General features: G+C 36.1%; 1 long non-coding RNA gene across 1 annotated transcript; it reads left to right on the forward strand.

Moving 5' to 3' along the window:
* The first annotated feature begins 2,830 nt into the window (after positions 1-2,830).
* LOC136302697 (uncharacterized) lies at positions 2,831-25,841 on the forward strand. The gene is made up of 3 exons (XR_010724116.1): positions 2,831-2,918; positions 25,361-25,441; positions 25,741-25,841. It is a non-coding gene; the product is annotated as an uncharacterized lncRNA (long non-coding RNA).
* The last annotated feature ends 768 nt before the right edge of the window (positions 25,842-26,609 follow it).

The raw sequence follows: 26,609 nt of genomic DNA on the forward strand, positions 1-26,609 counted from the left end.
ATTTTGCTTTTGTGTTTGAGTGGCTTTATGCTTTCCTTGTCCTGTGATGGTATGAAAACAGGACTTCAAGGAAGAACTGCCATTTTTTAATTTGTAGATCAACAGAATCATGAGAACAGGTTTCCAAACACTGATTTTTCTGTTTCACCCTTTTGAATGTATTGATGATATTTTAAACCTCTACCATCTTTAAGTAGTTGTTCAGTTACTGCATTTATGAAATGGGAATTAGAAACAAGAGCTTTGGCAACAGAATTTAAAAAGGGTAACAGCTAACTTTGGAAGAGTCAAAGGTTTTTCTGGATGAGATGTCCTACCATCCTCCTTTTTGCACCTGGCTGTATTCATATTTTTATGTCCAGGTAAAATTCTTACATCCCGAGATTATCCTTGTAAAAATTGTGATTATCTCTCAAATAGCTTTTTTGAGTCTCCCTGACTTGGATCTGGAAGTCTTACAATATTGGGATACCAGAAGAACAAACATTTGAACACATTCCTCCCCTTCCCTCCAGTTTTTGCAGGGTTGTTGGGGAACCACAAAGGAATACTTCCACTGAAAGTCTCCCTAGTGAACTGACCTCTTCTATCTGAGGTGAATACATTACTATTAAAAGAAAAAGCTTTCTAAGGGATGAACACAAGTACTATAATAGATGCCACATCCTAGCTGTAATTCAACACCTGGTTGTTGCCTCCCAGGCTATCGAACATTTCTGATTATTCCCATTTGGACCAGGAGAATGGGAATTCAGATCCCTCTAAGTTCTGGTCTGTGACCTGGCTATGGCCATAAGGACAATTGAACTGTAGTCCATGAAACAGTCAATTTGTTTCTCCACTACCTGCACTGGAGAAATTTTTCTTAGGAGGTGTGTTCTAGCTGAACATTATTTCCAGTGGTTAGTAATCATTCAAATATCCCTACAAAGATCATTGCAGATAGTTACAAGTTAAAAGCAGCCAGTTTCTCACAAATTTAAGGCAAAAGCTACTCTTGAATCCAGCTGGTTCTGAATCAAAATAAATCTAGGTAAGCCTGAATGGCTGTCTCTATTTTCCATTTTTAAAAATATATATGTTCTATGAAACTCTTGAAAACTGGAATGCTTTTTTTTTTTCCTTCCAATATCTCTAATTTCTTTTTTATGACCCTGCAGATGCCTGATTTAGTTATATTCACCTTTATGTGAATTGAGAAAACTTAAGAAAATCATTTAGCAGCAAATTATCTACTGGTAGGAATTAATAAATTACAGAAGTAGGAGTTATATTTATTGACATGTGTTATGAATCCAGAGAGATATTTGGAAGAGAACTTCCCGTTATGCTTGTTATCTCAACAAGCTGAGCGAATGCTTCCTTTGATACCACATGAGCAATATTTGAAAGAGAAAATTCCATAGAAATTCTACATGCTGTGTTCTGGTGTAAAGCTTAAAGCTATGATATTAAACATTGAGCCGTTGTTTGTGTATAGCTCAACAGGAAGAATAATACAGACATTAAGCCTATTCCCACCAGTCATCTGCCTCTCCAGCTCTGGGGGAATAAGCTGAAAACTGGATGAGTTGGTTTGGCAGTGACAGCATATGGCAGCTGATGTAGGACCATAACTTTGGGTCTGTTATAAGATGGACACAAGTGAGAAGGTGGCTGCTACCACTACAGCTCTGCATTCAACTGTGTCTGCATTGGAGAAGTCCTCAAGAAATCTTCTGCTGTGTTGGCTAGTGAGAAAAGATGGATATCAGTAAATCAAACATTTACTTGACAATCTCTGTGGCTAAACACAATTCAGTGAATATTTTGCATGTTTGTCTCACCTACTGTGTCTAATTAGACTGAAAATGGTTTTGTTGTAAGACCTGGTGTTTCCTCTACATTGCAACACTTTGTAAATAATACTTTCCTTTTAGGATGCTTATAGTCTCAATAATTATGGTAACAAGAAAGACATCTGAATTTATTTTGATGGAAATAACAGGACACATAAACCTCCAAGAACAAAAATGGGAGCTGAAAAGAATTCTAGTTAAAGTATCATCAATTCACTGATGGTTGTCTTTTTGGTAGCGTGACCTACCTTATTTTGAATTGCAGGGCTGTAAAATGTACAGCTGAAATATCTACACAGAGACAGAAGGAGTTGCTCCATTAAGTCTGAATGGCTTTTTTTCATACGGTAATAAAATCCTCCCATATTGGTGTAGGGTTTCTGTGTGTGTGTACTTCAGAGTGAAGCCAGGTTTGACAAGGAAATATCTTGCAAAATATTCCAGACTTTCACAATATCAGCCAAATTTATAAAGCAGTTCTATTAGCAAAATAGCCACTGTTTTTTTATCTTACCATTTTTATCACAGCAGTTCAAAATGATGAAACACTCATAAGCTTGATAAAATAGAGTCATAATTAGATGTATCTGGTACATATTATTGCATTGATATCAAATCCTACTGCAGTTAGATGGTAATAAATACAGAACATTCAGGAGGAAGACATGAAATAATTCTGGAAGTCAGTACTGCTAAGTCCAAGCATGCATATATAATTATCAGGAAATTTTAAAAGTATCAATAATATTTCTGTACTTGAAGGACAGTTTGAAAAATACATATCTTAAAAAAATGTTGGCTTTTGACTTTTTTTAGAAGGCTTATTTTGCACAAGGAGCTGCTGCAGAACTGTCTCCTGGAAGCCACACAGCTGCCTGCACTGCTGCGTGGTATGAGATGAGATACCAGCCTATCAGGAGAAGATAGACGGTTTTCTTACACAGGATAAAAGCAGCTATGGAGAGGAAATTGAATTTTTTCATAGGCAGGATCTGAGAAGAGCACAATAAGAAGATCCATCCTGGCTCTCTTTGATGTCTGATGCTGCGTGAACTAAAAGTGCCCAACATCTGAAGAGAAGTAAGATTTACTCACTATTTATATTTCTGGCATTTTCTCTTTCTGAAACAGATGTTTTATTACACTATTTGCTTCTTGTCAGGATGCAAAATCCCTCTGGGCCAAATCCACACAGGCCCAGGGGTTCTCAAAGATGTGAGGGCTGAATTAGAACTTTCAGAGAAATTAAAATACATAAATACACACAGACATGAGGTAGAAACGCAAGTTTAGTTTTAAATAAGTAAAGATTTTTTAAGTGCCTTAAGCAAATAAGAGACTGAATTAGTTAGTAAGAAAAGGACCTAAAACCTAATTAAAAGTTCAGTTGCATTGCTTTTTGAAAAGTTAGTTAAACTCTAGCCATATCAAAAACAATGCAGCCTTGCTAAATATTCCTAGATGGAAGAGATAGAGTAATATGCATAGAATTTGTGTAAGAAATTACAAATATTGTTGCACATCAGTCTTAGCTTAGGATAGGTTTAACACGGCAATACTGAACTCTTTTTTCTACCTGATTGGTTAAAAATAGAATAAAATGCACTGCTTTGAGGATGCTAGCATGGATCACAATGCCACTGTTGCTGCTGCTTCTGCTGCTGCTACTGATAAAACACTCACGCTTAGGGGACACAGATTACAGGTGCTGTCACTGCTGCTTGCTGCTACTACTGATAAAGGTGCTGCTGCTTCTGCTTGAGACATCAGGACTTTATGTTAGAAGGCTTTCTGCATATTGCTGTGGACTCTAATAACTTTGCCTTCATGAGACTGATTTTAACAATGCAATAAAGGACTCCTAAAACTACCCATCTTCTCTAGTCTTCAAAGAGGATGTGGAGGAAACTTGACAGCTTCTGTATCTTTCTCATTGAGATCCAAATAGAACTGCGCAACACTCCCTCCATCCCCAATATTGAACACACAGCAAGACCCAAGTCAGCATCAGTGAATGCTGTCGATTTTTTGAATGTAACTCTTGCCATCAGAGCCTACCTAGTTCTTCATATTAAAAGTATAAAATAGAAAGAAAGAAGTAAAATATACACTTAGCAACAGAAGGATAAAAATAATCTATACAGTGCATTTAATGTACTTTTTAAATGAAATCTATCATTGAATGCAACAGAAGAACACTCACCCATGGCTGACCAAATTAGATGTTTGCTGGGAGTTTTTGTTGACAGAAATTTGATTTTCTTTAGACTAAGCTTTTTTTTTTTTTAAATAAAAGAAGGAAAAAGTTCTTTCTGTTTTCCTATTCAAATTAAACAGTTCAGAAGTTACTAGATTCTGGAATTGCTTAAAATATCTTGTTTTCATATCACTACCATATGTAAGTATAATTTTCTGCTTCTGTTTTTCTCTTTATCAGCACCACTAGAAAGTTTTAATTTATAGGAATCCAAGTACTCTGTGGCTGAATAAAAGAGAGCCCTGGCCCCAAGACCAAGTGGCACAGGCAGCTTAACATCCACCTGATTCCTTCTAGAACAGACAGCCACTTCCTTAATAGATAACTTGAGCTCTGAGTCCTCAATGGATCTTGTAGGGCATTCCTGTAGCATTTGCACATATACTGCAAGTTTTGAAGCCTTCTGTTCTTTATATTTTTCATTTCAACTTGTCTGAAGCAGTTCAAGAATGATTTTTAGTCCTTCAGAATGGTATTTTATAGAATGGACCTGAAAAAACTTTTAGAGGATGTTCCCCAAATAAAGGGTATTATATAAAGGAGGGTGAGAGGGATGGTGAAGAGGGAGGGTGCCAGAAAAGTGCCAGAAGACCATAATATGAAGGAATAGAAAACTAATGCAGTCCTGCATACTGGCCTTTTGGAGCAAGATTTTCCAAAATATAATTCACTCCAAACTCTAATCATTTAGTCTTATAGGAGACTCACTCACAGCTGGCCCTGAGAGGAAACTAAAACAGTAGAAGACTGGGGCCAGTGTTCAAATTTAATTTCTGACTTTCTACGCTTTCATAGACTGGATATGCTTTTTTAGGTCTTTGAATTCATGATATAGGGGTCTCAGGTAGAGCCTAGGTGTTTTGGTATAGCAATCATCAGAAGTCACACCTGGATATCAGATTATAAAACAGATATGATATATAATACATAATACATGATATACAATAAATAATACATACACACATACACACACACACACACACACACACACACACACACACACACATATATATATATGTATATACACAATATATATACATTTCCAGAACTGAAACAGCTATTCTAGGAAACTTGAGGCCCTGTGTGTGATTACTCTTATTTAGCTGTGTGAAGGCCTAGTCAAGGTCCCCATTACAAAGAGATATTATAAAAATTACCTTACTGGAAAGATTTTTTAAAAGCTGTACTTCTTTATTTTCATAGAAGCATTATTTTTGTTTATTGCAGAATATTTCATCTGTTCTTGTCACAGATAAATACACTGTTGATACTTACTGTAATAACAATATTTAATTATATAAATCATCTTGTACAGTTCTAAATTACCGGGATTTTACTGACTGTCCTCTCACCTTTAATTATATATCTATATATATGAACATGTAAGCCCTTTGATTTTTCCCCGGTACCTCAAAATGTGTTACAGGCTTCTTGAAACCAGCACCACATCAGGTTACACAAAAAGCACAGGGAATGAGTGTGCTTTCATTCTGTAATTCAAAAATACAGGGGACTTTTGATGCTTGAAACAAGATTTTTTTTTTTTAATTTATAAGAAGAAAAACGTTCTTGATGGAATGCAAGAAGGAATGCAAGTGTAATTATCTTGGGTAGCATGTGAGCATATGTTTTGTAAAACATCACCTTCTTTTCTACTAAACATGTATTTCCATGCTCCAGTCAAAATTTCACACGGTGGATGATTCAGTAGGTCTTTAAGATAAATGATTCATAGGTGTGTAATGCTTAAAATCTTCTGCGAGACATTCAGTTTGTCTCTAAAAGTCTAGATTTTCATGTCTTAATTGTGCATGATGAAGCTCCCAAAGGTCTGCATGGCTTTACAATATCTTCATAATACAATAAAAATTCATCTTATGCTCAAGATTTCCTTTCACTGGGACCATGAAGAGAATTGATTATATAGAAAATAATAGATATAAACACTATTGATTGCAGGGGGATTTGGACTGTCTAAAAAACTCTTTGTTGTTCAAAACCCACCAATTTTCATTTTTAAACAAGATTGTGGCATTTAATAATTGTTGTTAATAACATCAACAATAGATTTGTTAATTTGTTTATTTGTTTACCAATAAATTTCATCTTACTTTTAGAATATAAGGTGTTTTTTGTCCCTACCTTGTGAGTTAGGGATCTGAGACACATCTTGCCTAAATGTATTTGGATCACTATATGTACTACTATTTCACACTAAATGAGACTGATCAAAATTTTTTCACTGAATTTTTGTCCAATAATTAAACCAAAAAGAAATTTCTAGGAATAAATTATATTTTTCTGCTTTCAACATTCTGAAATCTAGAAGCAAATTAAAATGAAATGTTTCTGCTTATAATTTTTTTAATTAAAAAATAAAGAAAGCAACAAACCAGCAAATATTTTCATCCAGAATATGCTTCAGAGACTGAAGTAAATATAATGGTCATAAATTTCATATGAAACCATTTTTATGATGGAAATGTTGATTGTTGTGAACAAAAAAATTCAGTTGCAGAAGATTCGTATTGTGAATTTTTTTTTTTTTTACTATGAAAAATATGTTGATACTTAACCTAGTGATGATAGTTAACTTAACCTAGATCCTCTTACTGATATTATCTAAATCATAAGGGAAATTGCAGAGCATATTTCATTTGCACACTTCAATTCAGAATATGTTGGATTCTATTAATTGAGGAGGAGAAAATGCAAGGATTCCAATGCTACAATGCAGATTACTGTATGTCAGCCTCATATATCCTAGAAAAACTCAGTATCAGTCCAGGAAAGACCTTTCCAAAACTTATTTTACTGACAAGTAAGTCTTCAATTTTCCATAAATGTATTAGTGAAATGTGCTACAGAAACTAAGCTTACAGCAGGGTTATGCAATGCATGTGTGTTATTTTAGTGGTAAATCCAGGTCTTCAGTTACTGTATACATCTTCCACTAAAGTTAGAAGACTACAGCTTTCTCTGTTATCTGAAGACTTATCACTCCTATTACCACCACTTGGATAAAAAGACAAAGTTTCATCACTGTCTTATAATAATGCTAGGCAATGCTGATACTGATCAGTCAAAGAAAAGCACGTTCTGTTATTCACCAGGTGAGGATCCCTGCAACTCACCAACCAGACCATCTGACAGAAGGAATAATTCTGTTCCACTCACTAGATAGTTGTTTAAGGAAGAGGACATAAGAACCCAGAGAGTGAAGGCAAATACCTCTTTTGATTTACCATAATGTTTCAAAGCACAAATAAGAATCAAAGATTGTGTCACCAGTCTACTAAAGGGTAAGTTCATTATCAAGAGCTGCAGGGTATAATAACTCGATGTCTCCTGTGAATAGGCAAAACAAAGGCTAAAGGAGCTTTCATAAGTGTTAAGCAATGTTGTGGAGGGCTTTAGGTTCTTTTGGAGCTTTTACTGCTCTGGTAGCTTTTCTTGTTATGCCATTCATTGAAGGTATTAGGGAAAGAGTGTTTACTCAGGAGTTTTCTCCCCTATGATACTCTACTTCAGCATTGTCCCTAAACTCCCAAATTATATTCTGAAACAATTATTTCCATTCAGTCAAGGAGGTTTTTTTTGTCTACCCTATTACATTGCCTCCTGCTTATCATGTTCTTCAAATTGTCTGGATTTATTTCTATGTTAAGAGAAATGCATTGTTCATCTTCTCAACACTTCATTTCAAAATTTAACTGGCCAGTTTTCTCTGGGGTCTCCAGAAGTAAAAATGTTTTTCCCTCTGATTATTGAAGCAACTTCTTAATTTGCCATGGGCTACAAAAGAAAAAACAAAACAAAAAAACCCCAAAAAAACAACAATAACAACAACAAAGCTTTAAGAAATCTCTGGGATCAAGGTAAAGTCCAAATTATCCAATCAAGATTACCATGAAAGTATACTCAGTAGAAACAATGGTAATGGTGGCAGCACTTCTGTGACATTTAAGGTGGGGAAAAAACCTACTGTCCTACAGTAGCTGGCAGAAAGGAGTGAGAATATGTGAGGGAGATAATTTATGCAGGTACCACTATCTGTGAAGAGAGGGGCAAGAGGAGCTCCAGCTGACAGGGATTCCCCTGCAGACTGTGGTTAGGAACAGGCTGAGGGAGCTGTGCCCCTGCAGCCCAAAGAACACCATGGAGAAGGAGCACTCCATGTTGAAGCAAGTGGATATGCCTGAAGGAAGCTGTAATCCCATGCAGAATCTGTGTTGGAGCAGGGCCCTGGCAGAACAAATGATTCTATGGACAGTGGACACTGGAGCAGTGTTGAGGTCCAGTCTGCAGTCCATTCCTGGAGAACTTCACCATGTGGAAGAAGCCCTTGCTGGAACAGTTTCTGAAGAACTTTAGCCTGATGCAAGGACCTATGTTGGAGAAGTTTATGGAGGACTGTCTCCCATGAGAGGAACTCTGCCGTGGAGATTGGCAAAATAGTGATGATGTAGAGTGGCAGAGAGAACCTGAACTGACCACAGTACTCATTGCTCCATCCCTCTGTGCTGCTAGTGGAAAATAGATAAAAAAAACTGAGAATTAAATTGAACTCAGGAAAAAGTGAGAGGTGAGAGACAGGTGTTTTAAGATTTGTCTTTGTTTGAGAAATTTATCTTGATCTGATTCACTTGCTAATAGATCCAACTAATTTTCCCAAATATAAGTCTGCTTTCCCATGATTATGATTGATGAATAATCAATCACCTTGTCCTTGTGTCGACTCACGAGCTTTTTGTCAATTTTTTTCTTCCCCACTCCTGTTGAGGTGGACTGATAGAGTGTCTTACCTGGCCTCCAGCCAAGCTTAATCCACCAACACATGCCCATTTCTAGGTCAAGTCTGCCACTAGAGAGCTGCAGATTTGGAGTCAATGGAAAAGGCAGACATGCAAGAATAGAACAAAAGAAAAAAAAATTGAAGCAAAATAACTTAAGATTGAAGATGTGAATATCTCAATTGGTATGCAAATAAATTCCGTGTTAAAAAAACAAGGAACAAAAGAAAAATGCACACAGTTGGAGACTGAATGCTTAATTCAACATACTAGTTTTAGACTGATATAATGTCTTTTATGTGAGCAGTATCCTGCTGACATGAAAGTGCAGTAATGAAGGTTAAACCTCAAGCATGAAATTTGACCCTGACAAAATGTCAAAGAAATTCTATCAGAATGCTTGCAAGAAATTCCATTTTCAAAAGTCATTAAGGACCCCAATCCTATTTGCTCTCAAAGAATTTCAGATTATTTGGTAAGTGACACTAAGTCTCAAACTCTTTAGACTTTTAAAACCTGTATGACCTATAAGACATTGCAATTAATGATTTGAATATTCAGATTATTTTATTCAATGGCAAAAGTACATTTTTCTGTGGGCTGAGCTCAGCTGTGCATTTCAATATTACTTAATTTGAGGAAAAAATTAAAACAGCCTGACCGCAATTTTAAATTAATCTGGCAATGATTGAAAGTTGACCTGTCATATAAATCTGTTTGATTGGAAGCTGAGTTGGTGTCTGTCCTCTACATTTACAATTTTTAAAAAATCTACTTGTTAAGTTACAATGAAAAAGTAGGTAAGTACTGAGTTCTGCACATCTATTTATATTTTGTGTGTTGAGGACTACCATTTATACATTATCTTCCTACATAAAGATATATATTTTCACTTGTCTATCTGTCTTTCCATCCATTCAGTTTCCTGTATGCTTCATTCTCACAGTTTTCAGCATCCATGCTAACTCTGAACCTTTCCGAGATGTGACAGTTTACATGACAATCAGCTGTGATCTCAGGAATCATTCAAAAATCATGACTCATGCAAGACAAAGTGTGACTAGAGCCTAATGCAGTTACCTTTACTCACCAAATTTGAGATAATTTAATTCTAGAGTTTCTGGAAAGATAAATCAATCTGTTATTTTTATATTCATGGATATATTTTGTGTCATGTTTTTACATTTATTATTAAATATAAATACGTTTCTACATTTATAATCACATAACTGAAAATACTCCAGAATATACTGTGATTACATTGTGCCTCCAATAAAAAGGTGTAATAGTTTTGACACTTTTTTTAATGATAATTCCTCAGCTGAATTGCAATTTTGGAAACTCAGACTGCCTACAATGGACTTCCATTTCAGTATGGTATATGTTTTCCCTGGTAAATATTTACACAGAGTTGACAGATAAACTGATAAAATCTGTATAACTAATGCACAGGTGAAAAGAAAGATGAAATAATCAGATAGGTTCACTGGAGTCTGTTGTGATTAAGAAAAGTCCAGATGTGATAACACAAAATATGTTTTACATGCTTACAGGTTTTCTTTTTTTTTTTTTTTTTTTTAGCTGCAGCTGTGAAATAATGATCCAGGATATTTGTTTCTAAAAATGTTCATCCTTTTTTACCAAATATTTCACAAGTGCATACAAAGGTCACAATCCAGTGTCATACCTCTTTGCTTATAGATATCATCCGTTTCACCATAAGAATTAACACACAGAGTGATAAAGCTAAAAGTTTATGATCTTGTGTTTATTATTTCAGTGCCATTACTTCAGATATTTGAACTGAATTCTCTAAATTTTCCTCATAAGCTTGGTTACTTTAGTACTGCTAGACAGACATCCTGAAACAAATAAGTGGAATGTTGTCAATAATTTTATTTAGAAAAATTAACATGACTGAATAATTTTTATTATCAAATTTCTAGTTTTGTAAGAATAAAAAGCCTGGAAATTTAAATTAAATAAGAGCAAGACATAACTAATTATTCCTTATAATTATTAATGTAGAGCTGTAACACAAGTGATTATTTATAAGATACAAGTGAGAATTATTTATGCTTACTTAGGGAATCAAAGTAAAAATTAAATTTCAAGCTTTTAGAAAATATTTGAATGTATAGTTTACATTAGTTTGGTCCCACCCTAGATTAAAATTTCACTTCCTCATTGATGTACAAATCACATCAACTTCTTCACCTAGGTAGAGATCTAAGACAATATGTGAGTATCTGAATTTCTGACTTGTGCTTCCTAAAACCTCTCTGCTAAATTGGTCTCTGAAAATATTAAGAAATAATAAATACCATATGAGAGTTTGTAAAAGACACAGTAAGTTCTCAGTAAAGAAACCCTCAGTATCAGCAAAGATACATGTGAAAAATTTGTACTTGTTTTCACCTTTATGTTATCATCAAAAAATATTCAACGTAGTTATGTCAAGGAAAAGAGGGAATGGCTGAACTGGAATAGTAGCCTGTGGAATTCTTGCACATTGATAGTTACCATTAAACTAACTTGTCAAGGAAGAGGGACATGATAAGCTGACATAATTAACATTTGTTTTTATTAGTATCTCAGTTGCTATTAAGAAAAATGAAGGCATGGGGAAAGTTCAGGAAAAGATGAGCTATCCCACTGTAATTACCACAACCCTCAGCAGTATCCTTCCCATCTGATTAACACCACAGCAGGACAGATGCCCTACCATGCATCTATCTGACAGAGCCATGGGGTTAATGCAAAGGTGATGACTGATAAGCAAAGAGGTGTCTTTAATGCTAAAGTATCTGAAACTTATAGCCATACTTCACAATTTATATGTATCCTAACTGAGGAGGAACATTTGGGGTATAGAATTAAATGAGAGGAAGGAAGACTGTAAGTTAAATTTGTACGATATAATTATGAAAGAATTTTCTGGAGAAGAATTTTATCCCCCATGAAAAGCAGAAGAAATGTACTCAACAATATATTTACGATGTTTAAGTAATTTCTTTTGCACTACAGTAATTTACTGGCTTTGTCTGGGCTAGCGTTAATTCTATTTATACCACCTTGCATAGTAGGCGTATTCCAGGAGTATCAAGACGGGTTGCAGAACCGTGGGAATGGTGATGAGGGTCTGTATTTTCAGAGTGCTGGTAGATTTTCATCAATCCTCCTGGTCAAAGAAAAATTAAAAAAGGCTTGAAAGGGACAGCCGAACCTGGAGAATGAACAGATACTTAATGGACTGGTGTCACAAGGCGGGGGTTCAGCTACTTAGACCGTGGAACTCACTTTGGGAAACATGTTCTACTGGGGGCTGATGGGGTCCATCAGTAAGAGGAGGGGAAGTGCTTCTTCATTCCAGCCTGTCAAGCCAATGAAGAGGGTTTTAAACTTAAAAACATGGAGAATAATCCAGAAGAGTTCATCTGTGGGACTATGATCTTATTGGTATCATGAAGATGTGGAGGGATGGTTCCTGTGACTTGAGTGCTTCATGAATACAGGTTCTTCAGGAAGAACAGTCAGGAAATATGGTTGGGGTTATCAACTTCCTTGTCAATGAGCAGTTGGAATCCAGGGACATCCACCTGAGGGCTGATGAGGAGCTGACTGAGAGTTTATGGATTAAAGGGAGAGAAGGAACAGCTGGTATTATATGGGGAGTCTGTGAGAAGCTGTGGGAGTCCAGTGAAGTTCCCACATACTGAAAAAAGGAAACATGACACCAGACCTGTGTTGTTCAACAACTTTGTCAGTGACATGAACAGTGGGATTAAAGGAATGCTCAGCAAGTTCACTGTTGACACCAAGCTGTGTGGTGATGTCAACAGCTGGAGGGAAGGGGTGTTTTCAGAGGGACGGTAGGCTGGTGAGGTGCGGTTGTGTGAGACTCATGAAGTCCAACAAAGCCAAATGCAAAGTTCTTCACTTGGGTCATGGCAATCCCAATCACAAATCAGGCTGGATAGAGAATGAATTTAGAGCAGTCTCTAACAGAAGGAGTGCTGGTGGGCAAGAAGCTGAACATGGGCAAGTAATGCACACTTGCAGTAAACTCAGAAAGCCAATTGTATTCTGGGCTGCATGAAAAGGCGAGTAGTCAGCAAGTCAAGGGAGGTGGCTCTGTCCTTTTAAACTACTCTTGTGATATCCCACCTGGAGTACTGCTTCCAGCACTTGGGTCTCCAGCCCAGGAAATAAATGGACTTGTTGGAGTGAGTCCAGGGAAGGGCTGTGAAGGTGATTAGAGGGATACAGTACCTTTCTTATGAGGAAAGGCCGAAACAGATGTGATTGTTCAGCCTGGAGAAGGGCCTGAGGTCACCATACAGCACCTGAAGGGAGGCTACAAGAAAGTTGGAGGGACTTTTTACAAGGGTCTGTAGAGGACAAATGGGAATGCCTTTAAATTGAAAGAAGATTGGTTTAGAAAGAAATTCTTCACTCTGAGGGTTGTCAGACAGTGGCAGATGTTGCCCAGAGAAACTGTGGGAACCCAGCCCTTGAAAGTGTTCAAGGCCAGGTTGTACAGGGTTTTGACTAACCTGAACTGGTGGAAGATGTCCCTGCTCATGGCCGTGAGGTTGGAACTATAATAGATAATAGTCAAAAATTCCTTCCAAACCAAACCATTGTATAATTACATAACCTCCAAAGCAAACTCTTAGTGTATCTACAATGGACCTTCTATCTTGAGTGCTAATAAATTCCTTGGATGAGCTGATGCCATCACAATTTTACTTACATGATTCAAAATATCTCTAATAGCTTTAATTTTTCTGAATTCTTCAACAGGCTATTGATTCCTCTATAAAAATTAATTATAATTGTAATTATAAAAGTCATAAACAAGAAGCTATATTTGTGTTTTTTGTCAATATAATTCAATATACTTTGATTTAATTTTGAAATTGCAATTAACTTTTTATAATTGGCACATACTGTAAGTTTCAGTCCAACATAATTTGATAGAACATTATTTCATTACATTTTAAATTAAAATCCACTGGTGTAACCTCAAGGAGACTCTTTACCAAATATCTCTCTTCTGGGACAGCATTTGATAGAGCTGAGCAGTCAAAAGTTTTTGATGTATTTTCAGCATTGTTGTTTTGGTACTTATATCAAAGGAATTGTGTTCCTATTTAGGCTGGACTGATGGACTTCTAATTTTTTTTTTTAAATGAAAAAGGATCCTTTGTTTGCCAAAATTGGATGGCTAGGATCTTTCCCTAAGCAAAATAACTGAGAAAAACGTCATGCTAAATAACCTATTGAACTCTGCTAGATTGCTAAAGAAAGTAATCTGTGGACTGCTCTGTTGAGAGTACCTGCCAAATGGAAGTCCAGGATGAGGTACAGTATATTCCTACTCAGAGTAATCATCTATTCTATTTTCCTTGAATTTCTTTAAATGGGATTTTACAGAATGCCTGTCACCACAATATCTTAACAATGGAAAATCAAGCTGATTCCTTGCTGCAGCCCAGTCTCTGCTCTGCATAGTTCTGAGCTTTGTCCTGACAAGGAAACAAACATCCTCTGTCAAGTTCATAGAGGGAACTAAGAAAATGTACGAATAGTTATCCTCTCTCTAAGTGTTTTTCTGGACTGTAATTCGTGTGTCTTCCTAATTTCAGAATTTTTTTTGTGGTGTTTTTTTCTTCCTGAAAGTAGAATTAGTGTTGCAATGGTGGAAATACGTGACAGACCTGAGGGGTAACTGAGGTTGTCAGCTATTTCTGTGGAATGTTCTGGTAAGTTCTAAGATTTTCATTTATTCATTGTAAAGAGAGAGAGAAATAAGGAGACAAACTTGGTTCTCTGAGAGGCAATAGGAAATCTTTATGGAGTCTGGAAAAGAAAAATATTCTCGTATTTCTATGGACACCAGAAAATAGTACAGAAGTTGAAACACATGTGGTAGAATCTGTCCATCAGATTCCAGTCTAAAATTTACTATTAGGAATTAAGCACCCTGTGTCCTCACACAGTCTACAGAGGCAATTAGTGTATGTTTATACAGATGTGCTTGGTATGATCTCAGGTACCTTTCCCCAGAAGCATGAGTTATGAGCTTCATCTTGTGAAATGTAATCTTTTTTTTTTTTTTTTTTTTTTTTTTTTTTAGCTTTTTAATACTTTTTATTTGAAAGGGAAGATAAATATCTCATGCTAAAATAACTACAAACTTCTAGAAACTGAATATATACCCTGAAAAGTGAAAAGATGTTTTCAGGATCAGAAATTAACTACTGATTTTTTTTCACCAATTACACCACCTACATTATAAATATTCTTGCTACAGGTGTGTAGCAGATGAAAACAAGCTGATTGTAGAGTGTGGCACTTCTGTTTTTCTAATTCATCCATCCAGTACTGCTCATCTTGCATATTTATTGGAAAATTATGCAGGTTTCCACTGACAGATTAGCTACAGAGGCATTTAGGGGCAAAATGTACCTCCAAGTACCTTTCTTCAGTCTTTGGAATTCACTGGTTTAGCTTTATTGATCAAACAGTGAACAGAATCTGGTCCAGTCTCGTTATATTCGACATGAGTGAGGCAAAATTATGAAAAATTTACACTTAAAGCTAAAACTTCTATTCACATTCACCTTCTGTTTCAACAGTTTATGTCTGAAATTTTAGCCTGAGAAGTTAAAGCAGAGAGGTGAAATTCTCACAAAATGGAAAACGGCACATTGAATAAAACTGGGCAGAGGTTAAACCTCAACATTTAACTGTGTTTCTGAACTAATAGTTTTACTTTATCAAGAGAAACAAGAAACAAGTTTTGTAAGCCAGGAATCCAATCAAAAAGTTTCTAATATTGGATGTCAGGAACCAGAGCATAAACTGGATATTTAGACACTTAAAATTGTTTACCATATGAACGGTCAGCACATCTTAAATGATTGGTTAAATGCTTTATTTTGTTTCTCAAAACAATTTCATTAAGCCTTAGAAGTTCCTATATTTTTGTATAGTGTAATTGGAACTGCAGTAATCAAGCTAAGATAACCAGATCAAAAATAAACTAAAAAGAAATTAAAAAAAAAAAAAAAAAAAAGGATTATGAAGAGTTTGAGACCATTCTTTCCCCTTAAGGGCTTTGCGGGAGAATGGAATATTTTGCCTATCTTCCTGCATTTTCAGATCAGTGGTGATGGAATGAACAACAGATTGATGATCATGTCTTTGAGCAGAACACTTTATATTTAATTCTTTCATCAGTTCGTTCTAGCTAATTATGTGGGTGGAGTTTTAGCTTTTGCTTTCAAAGACTTGACACCGTGTGGGATGACAATGATGAGGAATAGAAAATTCGTTTTATTTTCTCCCAGCACTGAACACTCCTTTGGGCATAGCTGGGATTCATGATAATCTGATTCTCATTGTGCATGACTATACACTCACAGGAAACTGAAAGACCACAGTCAACCCTACAGGCTGGTTTGCATATTTGCACAAGTTTTCAAGATAATTATTTTGTTTTAAAAACGAAGGTAATAATAAATAGCTGGCAATTTCAATGCTTTCTTCATCTGTGATTTTGCACATGATGATTGGTAGGCAGCAAAGTAGTCCTTGCTGGAATATTCTCTACAGTAGATTTTTATACTTTTCCTAATTTGCTAAGTTTGAAAATTTTCCATTTTGTGAGGTACCTTAGGGAACAGGCAGTAAAGCTAGAGAGTAAATTAATCACTCTACTAACAAAGCCCTATATTTGCCTTCTATTTTCTTATGTTTTTCTTCTATAAAGTAATGCACTTTAATACAGGTCCCTCAGGTTTAGAAGCAAGGATGAAGTATGCAATTACAACTACTAATGATAGTTATTAATAATAATATTTATTAGTAGTATAATTTTTAATTTTATTGTTATTATGATTATATGTAATTTAAGGTTGTTTTGCACTAGTGTTGCATGTAGTTCACTTCATTTATCATATGCTGTGAAAAAAATAGATAACTCATCCCATAATGAACTTTGAGACATGAGATTAACAACAGAGTTCTCCTGATGTGTCATATGTACAGCAGGTGTTTGTTTCAATATGGCAAATTCATGAGTAGGCTGAAGCTGTTATACAGTTTAACTGCAGAGAGAAAACTCAACTTATTACAGTTATATGGAACGTCAAAACTGTCACAAGACATGCAAGTATCCATTCATTCATCTGCAAAGACATTCCTGCTATAAAAATATCCATTCTCTGTCTAAAGAGTATTTAATTCTATTGTGAAAAAGTGGATAAAAACAAGTGGGACAACAATAATGAAAGAACCTGGAATCTGGTAGGTGAGGCAGTTTCCTGAAAGGCAGTAAATGTAGATTTCACCTCCTTTGAACAACAAAGGGTTGTTCTTACCAGCAAGATAGAGGGGAAAAAGAAAAAAATCCAAGGCCACAGCACCACTGTGCTTCATCTTATTTAGAGCCCTACTGGTAGCTTCAAAGACAGTGGGCAAGTTAGTGATCAGAAAATTCCCCATTGGGGTAGCTTTTAGAAATTTGTTTATGAAGAGCATGGAAAGTCTGAATTATCTAGTCAGCAGGAGAGACCAAGGAAGGATGGATTACAGATACTGAAAAGACCCTATTAATGATTTTAATGATGTAAATCACGTACAGAAGAGGAAGAAATAATCAGCTCCTAAGGATATCTCATATAAGCCCTCTTCAGCATCTTCCTTCAAGTCAGCATTTCTGATAAAAGCTTTTCAACTGCTGATGGGAACTTTTGAGTCTAACTTGTTCTAACCTGGAGCATCTTGTTGATGACATGCTCCTGCAAACTGTTATTCTGTTATGCTGCAAACTGATAGCTGTGTGCTGAACAGACACTCTTATCTAAATCTATACCATTGCTTCTTCCTGAACCTTACCAATGGTGAAAGAAAATTTGATTGTTCCGTATAAAACTAATGAAAACATAATTTTAAAATTTCCTTATACAGACAACTTTGTGTAAGCAAAATATTTGTAGCACGACAGTAGCAGGGAAAGAACAAGAGTGAAGATGGTAGTTGAGAAATAAATTATCAAATATCAAAAAGCTCTTTCAAAGAGATTTTTTTCCACTTGAATCTGGGGCTGAAAAGACTGTGACTCTTTCTTTTGTGTTTGGGATAGGTTCTCATAGAATTTCGGAGAGATGAAATGCAAAACAAATTGAAATGCTCTTTACCCAAAAGCTGGTATTAAAGGTTATTTAAGTTTGCTTTCATTTGCTCCCCTGGGACTTTGCTTTTGCTTTCCTTAGTCTGTATTTGTTTCATTTTAATTGCAAGGCAAACACTGCTGTTGTAGTACATGTAACTCAATGGGGAGCTCTGCAATCTGAAAACACAGCTCTGTGGTTTATTGACAGTGGTGTCTCTGGGCACTGTGGGGATCAGCAGCCCCTGGGGGCTGGGCACCAGCAGGGTTCCTATGGGGGGTGATGGTAGAGCCTGGCAGGCTGGGCCCAACCCGCTGCCCCAGACAGGAGCAGGGCAGACCAGGGCACCAGGGCTGTGGGAAAGCTCCAGTCAGGCCGTAGGAAAGCCTCTGTAGCAGAGCCTTGTCCAAGAGTAGTTGCTGGGGCCATGGGCCAGGGACGCCCTATCCCTGAGCCCTGGTAGCCCAACTCTTGGAGGGGAATGGCCTTTGCAAGACATGCAGGTGTCCCTGTGGACTGACATGAGGGGATGCTTTAAATTGCCTACATAGATTTGAATATTGGAGAAACAAAATAAACTGATATTCTGAAAATGAAATGTTAAGTATGACAGCATCACCTTACCGTGGATTTTGGTTGGTTGTCTGGTTTTGTTGTGTTTAAATGAAATTTATACCTGGAAGATACAGATGCAATCCCCTGCTGTTTTCCACTGCATTCAGTGTCATTAAATTATGGATTAATTTGCACCTTGATTGATAGGCCTCTGGTCAGTGTATTGTTCTTACACTAATTTCACAGTAAAGCCTCCACTTACAGTGTTCTTGTTGTTTTACTGATACATTAGTCACTTCCCTAGATTTCCTTTGGCACATTTGAGCTTCCATCACTGCCAATTTTTATCCTGTTAGATAAAAAACTGCTTGGAAATTTGTACTTATCACAGCTCTTGTCTTGACAGGAGGGTGGAGTATGTGACCTACCAAGTCTCTTGGTGTTCCACTTTCACAGAATGCTCTGTGATACACAGAGCTAAGGGGATACACAGAGCTATGCACGCTCCCTGACACTTAGTGTCCATATACTGTTAGAGAAAGGTAATAAAGATATAGGTTCAATAAATTCCTCAGCTTCTATTCCTATTTAGAGGGATATGCATGCATTTGTGTTTCTCTATTCTGGCTTACAGTCTATGTAAGGAAAACCAAATTAGCTACATATTAAATGGGAAAACTATCAGTTGAAGTCAGTAAAGTAGATAGAGTTTACACCGGCTGAGAATGTGCCTCAACATGTTTCAACATTTGACAGAAAAAGCAGCTGTAAGAACTGCAAGTGTATTTATATGCTGATATGCTTACCCTTCCAGATATTTACATTTTGGGCAAGTAAATTAATTACCTGGAAAAGACCACTCAAAACACACACAACAGGTGCTTCTTCAACTTAGCTTACATTGATTGTTTTCTTTGCCGCTTCAAGAGGCAGCAACACACAATATTTTACAATTTACCTGTCTTGTCACAAAGGGAACTAAGTGAATCTTATTTATGCAGGATGTCAGTGGCTGCTGATGTATATGGGTTTGGAGCTAAGAAAAAGGGCTAGGACAGACCTGAGTGTCTGTTTAAGATCCCATGCTGAAAACACATTGACTGGGCAGACAAAGCTAGAGGTTTGTGGATCAGAGTTTCTTCCCAATTAAAAAAAAAATTAAATAGACCAGGTTCAATGGAAAAGATGAGACAGCTGTTGATTCAACTGCAGTCATCCCATTTAGATGTAGATATGATGTTAGCACACAGATGCAATTAAACTAGTTGTAATGTAGCTTACCAACAGGACAGGGCTTACAGATACCTGTTTGAGATGATAGTTTCAAATCGATTGGTAATTTTTAATTTACATTATGCCAAGAAATGTGTCTAGTTGTTTTGTCTTTGGCTTTCTGGTTTGTTTCTGTTTTTCCCTGGCTGATGAGTTGCTGCAAATTTGAATCCTGCTATACTCACTGGTTAAATATTATGATGCAGCATGACTCATTATGTGGGTATCCACACGTATGACTGGGCTTTACATGTTCATCCTGTTTCTACATCCCCTTTCACTAAAAATAAAAAGCAATCAACAAAGTCAAATGACAACTAAAGCAGCAGAGGCAAACTAATTTTATGAAGTGATGTTTTATTTCTAAAAATGTAAAAATTAAATAAGGCATTTGTTATTATAGGTCCTTGAGAGATTATCCAATACAAAGATCCATTTCAAGAATGTATTTAGCCGTGTGCTTTCCTTACATGTGTGTTTCTCTTTACTGCCTCACTGAGGTACAGTCATACATTTGAAATGCAGGTGTGTCTGATTGATTTACGGGAAACAGATATGCCCTTTAATGGAGGTCATGGTCTTAAACCAATGTTTGTTATTTTTTTTTTATTTCTCAAAATAGTGACTGATAAGGTTCCTGCTTCAGGGTATCCAAAAGTGTGTGCAGTTAAGTTTATGACTGTTTTTAACTGGTAACTTCAATTAAGACTACTCTACCACTTAGTATGGTGGGAAAGTAGCCATCTATCAATTTATAAGGAGAAACACTCTTTGTCTACCAAGTCTTCCCTGTTGACCCAAAGATTTTTACCAGGATTGTAGAGGATATAGAGAGCAGTAGAGAGTCAGCTAGTGGCCTAAGAGGTGGGAGGTGGTGGCCATTTTTTTTTTTTTTTTTTTTTTTTTTTTCCCCTTGGAAAAATCCCAAACTAGTTACTTTAAATTATTTTACTCCTTCTGGTAATTTTCCAATACACATAGAATTCCTCAAGGAATATACATTAAAGAAATATCCTAGTATTGAAGAAAACTTATTTTAACAAAATGCTTATAAGCCAGTTCTGATGTCCCCTTCCATAGTTTTTAAACTATTTTTGACATATCTTTAAAGCATTTTTTTTTAACATAACAATGCTGTGGGTAAACAGTCAGACTATTTGCACAGTGTTAAATATTTAATGAAAAGTGACATTACCTAAAAACTATCAACAATGTGCCAATCTCTTTTCCCTATTAATGATGAGCTAAAAGAATTTATCCATGTAATGGAAGTGGTAGTAGACCAATGTCATGTGCTCTTGGAAATACTATTTCAGACGTTTCATCAAAATTCCAGCTTAGATTTCATCAGCATTCTTAAGCTTTTCTTAGTTCCTTAGCTGTTAAAGATTATACTCAAATATACAACTAAATGAAATATTGTTAATACGTGTGTTCAACAGTTTTCATTTGAGTCTTCCAGATCTATCAACTACAAGAGAATGGAGTGATCCTTCAGGAGGGTTTCATAACAAGTTAAAGGAACATTTGTATACTTGAGAGCCACAGACAGTTCTGAGTGGGTAATTATTTCCATAGTGTCTCTGTTCGTGATTGTTAATGCCTTCTTGATCCTGAAAATGTAACACACAAACAGAACTACCAAAGGACCAGTAGATTAATGACATTTTGATAGTTCTTACTCAATGTAGGAAAAGTTTGAGAAGAATCAAAGGCAAAAAATCCTGAAAAATCATTAATGTTTGGAGAAGACAGTGTTTAAGACAGCTTTAATCATATAAAAAGGGAAAGAATAAAAATATCTCTACACTTTATGCTCTTTCTTATTTATCTTGTGGGTAGACGTCCAAAGGTTTGTAGCAACAGATGTTATTTTAAAGTTCTGGGGAAGAGACATGGGGAGACACAGCTGGGTTATTAATTTGGTAATAGAATGCTGAAAAAGGCAGGTTATCTATCTGATGATTATGGATGATTGTGTTTCAAAACAACAAAAGGAAAATAAGTAAAAAAGGAATTTTTATCCCTCTGTTTTTCCATCACCCTGACAGTAAGCTTCATATGAAGAAAAGCTTGTTCCTGTACTCTCAACCAGACATAAACAATTAATGCATAGTTAAAAGGTAGGAAGGAAGACAGGAAGGCAGAAGGAAGGAAAGAAATGTAAGTGGACATCTGGTACTCTGCCAGAACCGGAGGGGTATTGACAAATTTGGAAAGAGTCATAGAGTAACTCTAAAGTAAGTGGTTAAAGGCCTGGAAAACATGATACATGAGGAAAGAGTGAGTGATGTGAACTTTTTTAGCCTGGGGATGAGAAGGATGTCAGGGGTCTTATTGGTTTAAACTTCATAATGGTGAGTTATAGAAAGGCCTCTTCTTCCCAGGGTAAAAAGCCGTAGCCAAGAGGCTAAAGTCACAAGCTGTGAAAAAGGAAAATTCATCTAGAAAATCCATCCATTTATCCATATGCTGAAATAGTGTTCATGATGAGAGTGGTAAGCACTGCATCAAGTTTGTGAAGGAGACTCTGAAAACTCTTGTCTGGAGTTTTCAAAACTATCCTAGATAAAACTTGAAGGAACCTGATCTAACACTGAGCTGACTCAGCATTGGGGTTAAACCAGACAATCCCCACAGAGATATTTTCAAACTAAATTATACTGTTATCCTTGATTCTACTATTTTCTGAGTTCTTCAACCTGTTGGAACTTGGACAACTTTTCAGCTAAATTATTTTTTAATAGTTTGACTGGTTTTGGCTGACATGAGGTTAATTTTCTTGACAGAAGCTCATAGGGTGCTGTATGGCATTTGTGACCAAGACAGTGATGATAAGACAGGAATATTTTTGTGGTTGCTGAATAGTGCTTACACAGTGTCAAGAACTCTTCTGGCAGTGATTAGGCTGAGGAGTACACAAAAGTTTGGGAGGAAGCACAGAGGGAACCGCTGACCCTAACTGCCCCAAGGGACTTTCCAGACCATATGGCAACACGGACAGCAATGAAACCTGGGTACAAGAAGTGGGAAGTGGGTACATTTGAAATTAGGATGTCTGTCTTCCAAATCAGCCACTACCCATGAGGAAGCTCTTTTTCCCTGAGATTGCTGAAGACTTGCCTGATGATGGGAAGTGGTGAATGGCTTCCTTGTTTTGCTTTGCTTGCATGCACAATATTTGCTTTCCCCATGAAACTGTCTTTATCTCAACCCACATTTTTTCTCACTTTTGCCCTTATGATTCTCTCCCCCTTCCCATTTCAGGCAGAGGGCCTGAGCAAGTGGCTGTGTGAGGCTCAGCTGCCTACCAGATAAGCCCACAATAATTGTATATTTTTACATTTCAGAAGAGAGCTATGAAACATGTACTATCCTTTACTTTTTTGTGTAAAGGAGATCCATGCCTAACACTGACTTTTTATAGAGCTGTCAGTCTGAACTAGAACTAGTCATAAGTGCCACGGTTTCCCACATGATAACTTTCATAATAGCAAAATCGTCTTCATGCAAGAGTAATGTACTTACTAACCAAACATTTAATTAGAATAAAATATAATGTATTAATGTATTTCAATTTGAGAAGTACTGTCCTTTTAGGAAACACTATTTCAGTTATAGAATATATATAGTCACCAGGTGTCCACAATATTTTAACAACTATTTTGCCTATTTTTATTTTAATAAACAGGTTGAACCACTTTGATTCAAAAATAGTTTAGTTATTGTGAAGCACTTCTGAAAACAGTACAAGTATAGTTTAAGTCCTTTGCATCTTGAGCTGGCAATGCTGAAAGCTACTGCAATTAGTAAATTTGCAAAAGCATTGTTAAAGTTATTTTCCTCAGCTTCGATATACTACAGTTTATTAGTAAGTCTATTATTTATCCACTCCCGTGGGCCATTTAACATTTGCTATAGTTAATGAGAATCTTCATCTTAATTAACAATGCTAAAAAACCTTTTTCCTTCCCTCCCCCACAAAACGAACAAAGCATTAGAAAAATATCCCAGAATAATATAATTTTGGAGTTATTAAAAGCAAATACTTTCCACTTCTCATTTTTTATTATCATCAAAGCTCCTTGAAAGACACTTAGTGAAATTTCATATATCGTGCATATCTTAATTAAAAACATGAGTTAATATTAAAAGACACTGAATAATTCAAAATCCATGTGAAGGTCTTGTATGAATGGTAATGAATTTTTGAGATTTATAGACATTCAGAATGTTATTGCACAATATTAAGGTCAAAGTTGTAGAAGAAACAGTTTCATATCACCTCTGTATTACTATCAGGGAGTGTGCCTGCAGTATGCATGATCATAACTCTTTGGTTCAGTTCAATTGAACTATATCCTTTGAGCAAGTTTCTAGTGAAGCAAAAACGAGAGTTCAGCTTTCCAGTCAGAAGAACATGGTAACCTTTTGCTCCAAATCAGATCGACCCGAAATCTATTAAATGTATAGAGTCACTTTTATTTAGAGAGAACTAAATTACTTTGGCTGTATTGTGGTACAGGACACAAGTCTTACAAAATGCTTCAGGTCCTCTGCTTTATCTGATGGAAAAACAAGGAAAAATTTCTCTGGTAAACTTTTTCTAGTTTTTGCCTACTGAATGAATAATGTTAGCTTTTGTTTTTCAGAATATGAGCATGGTGTTATAGGCACAAAGACTGAAAATGTTGAACTTTAGATACTGATATTTAAGTCAGAACATCAACTTTGAGCTATTTTGCAAAGTCATGAATAAATGATGACATTTCCCTCCCTAGCCCTCCTCCCTTCATAGAATCATAAAATCATTAAAGTTGGAAAAGCCTCAAAGACTTTTGAGTCCAACCTTTGAGCCCAACCTTTGAGCAAACACCACTTTGCTGACTAAACCGCAGCACCAAGTGCCATGGCCAGTCACCTCTTGAGCACCTCCAGGGTTGGTGACTCCACCACTTCCCTGGACAATCTGTTCCAATGCTTAACCAACATTCCAGTGAAGGAATTCTTCCTGATGTCTAGTCTGGACCTCTCTTGCTGCTGCTTGAGGTAATTTCCCCTTGACCTCTTGGGCAATATCTGCAGCCCTTTTCTGTCTACTTTTGTTTAACCCTATAGTGAGAGAAAGCAAAAGGAAAATTCTGCATAGTGATTTACATTGATTATTTTTTTTTTCTTTCTGTGCACTCCAATACAGGTGTCCTTATATAGACTTCAAAATATTTTGAGCTTAAAGAGAAATTGATTTCTTACCTTTTGCACTATTTTCAAATGAAATGTATTGGTTAGCACAGTGGTGCAAGAAGAACTTAAGCCTTTTGTTTCTGCTTGTGCTGGCATTCTGGTCTGTTTACCTGGAGAAAGATCATGACAGCATGTTAGGGCAGCTGAGGAATTCTGTGACCCCAAACAAGAAACTACAATGATGCAGTCTGAAGTCATGTACTATGTTCTCTTTTACAGTGAATTTTTTCCTTCTCTGCAATAATCATCCAAATGCCAGTGAAGTCATGAGTCTAAAATACTGGAAATATGGTATAGTTGGTGAGTATTTTTATGGCACTATGATATTATCTTGTAAATGTTTGATACTGAGGGTCATTTTCTGTCATTCAACACTTTTATTTGGCATTATTTTTAATCATTTGATTGTCTGTTGGGGCTGGAGGGGAAAATTTGTTTTCATGTCTCCTTGTTGTTTTTCTGAAGTTTCTGAAGCTAGACTGCAATAGAGTGCTAGTGTGTGGGGTGGATTTTACGTTAAAGGAATGAGATGACAACAAACATTTAAAGAGATGAAGGGGAGACATGAGTTTTCTTAAAATTCTATTACTTTTACCCAGATGTCCTTGGCACACATTTAATCCTGAGATGTGCTTAGGGTCACACACATGGTGAGCCAACACCAGGGATTGCATGACAGAGACTTATCAAGAGATGAGTCATGAGGGGAAAGAGGTGTAAGATAAAGTAAAGGTAAGTTCAGCTTTTCCTGTTTGGTTGTGTCAGACTTAACAGATCTGCTGTATGAAGTATGTTTGAGTTGTGACCTTTTGTCCTGTAAAAAAATTCCGAATAAGAACATTTTGCATGACAGCTGACATATTGCAGCACTACAGAGAAAATTTTGCTACTGTCTTTCTTTAGGATTTGGTGTGGGAGTAACATTCAGTTTCTAACTTAGGGAATCACTGTATGTAGCAGAAAACCTGCATGGTTTTATTGTACAACTTAAAAGGCAAATAAGGATAAATGTGTTTATATATGCTGTTCATATGATACATGTTTTTAAAAGAAAAATAAGAGATACGCTGGAGGGGGGGAACAGGAATCTGTTAAATAGTTCCTGCTTTAAAATTATAGCCATAAATGCTGATAAACTGTAAAATGAATCAAACTGTTTAATCTGGCTGTAATTTTGAAGATTAAGGCATTTATAAGCAGTAATGTGAGAACATAAAATTACATCACAATTTTTTCTGTGTACTTTTTAATAGCACAGCATTAAACTACTCTGATCAGTGACATGATCAGACAGCAATGTCAAGGGTGTCTATCACTTACTTAATACGATAACACTAACAAGGGTTTTGTTTGGGAGGTTTTTTGGGGTGTTTTTTTTTGTTTTTTTTGTTTTTTTTTTTTTTTTTGTTTTGTTTTGTTTTGTTTGTTTGGTTGGTTGTTTTTTTTTATGTGTGATATAATGTTCTAT

The sequence above is a fragment of the Chamaea fasciata genome, unplaced genomic scaffold (genome assembly GCF_029207755.1).
Source record: "Chamaea fasciata isolate MVZ Bird 193981 ecotype frontalis unplaced genomic scaffold, bChaFas1.0.hap1 SCAF_1, whole genome shotgun sequence".
NCBI lineage: Eukaryota > Metazoa > Chordata > Aves > Passeriformes > Sylviidae > Chamaea > Chamaea fasciata.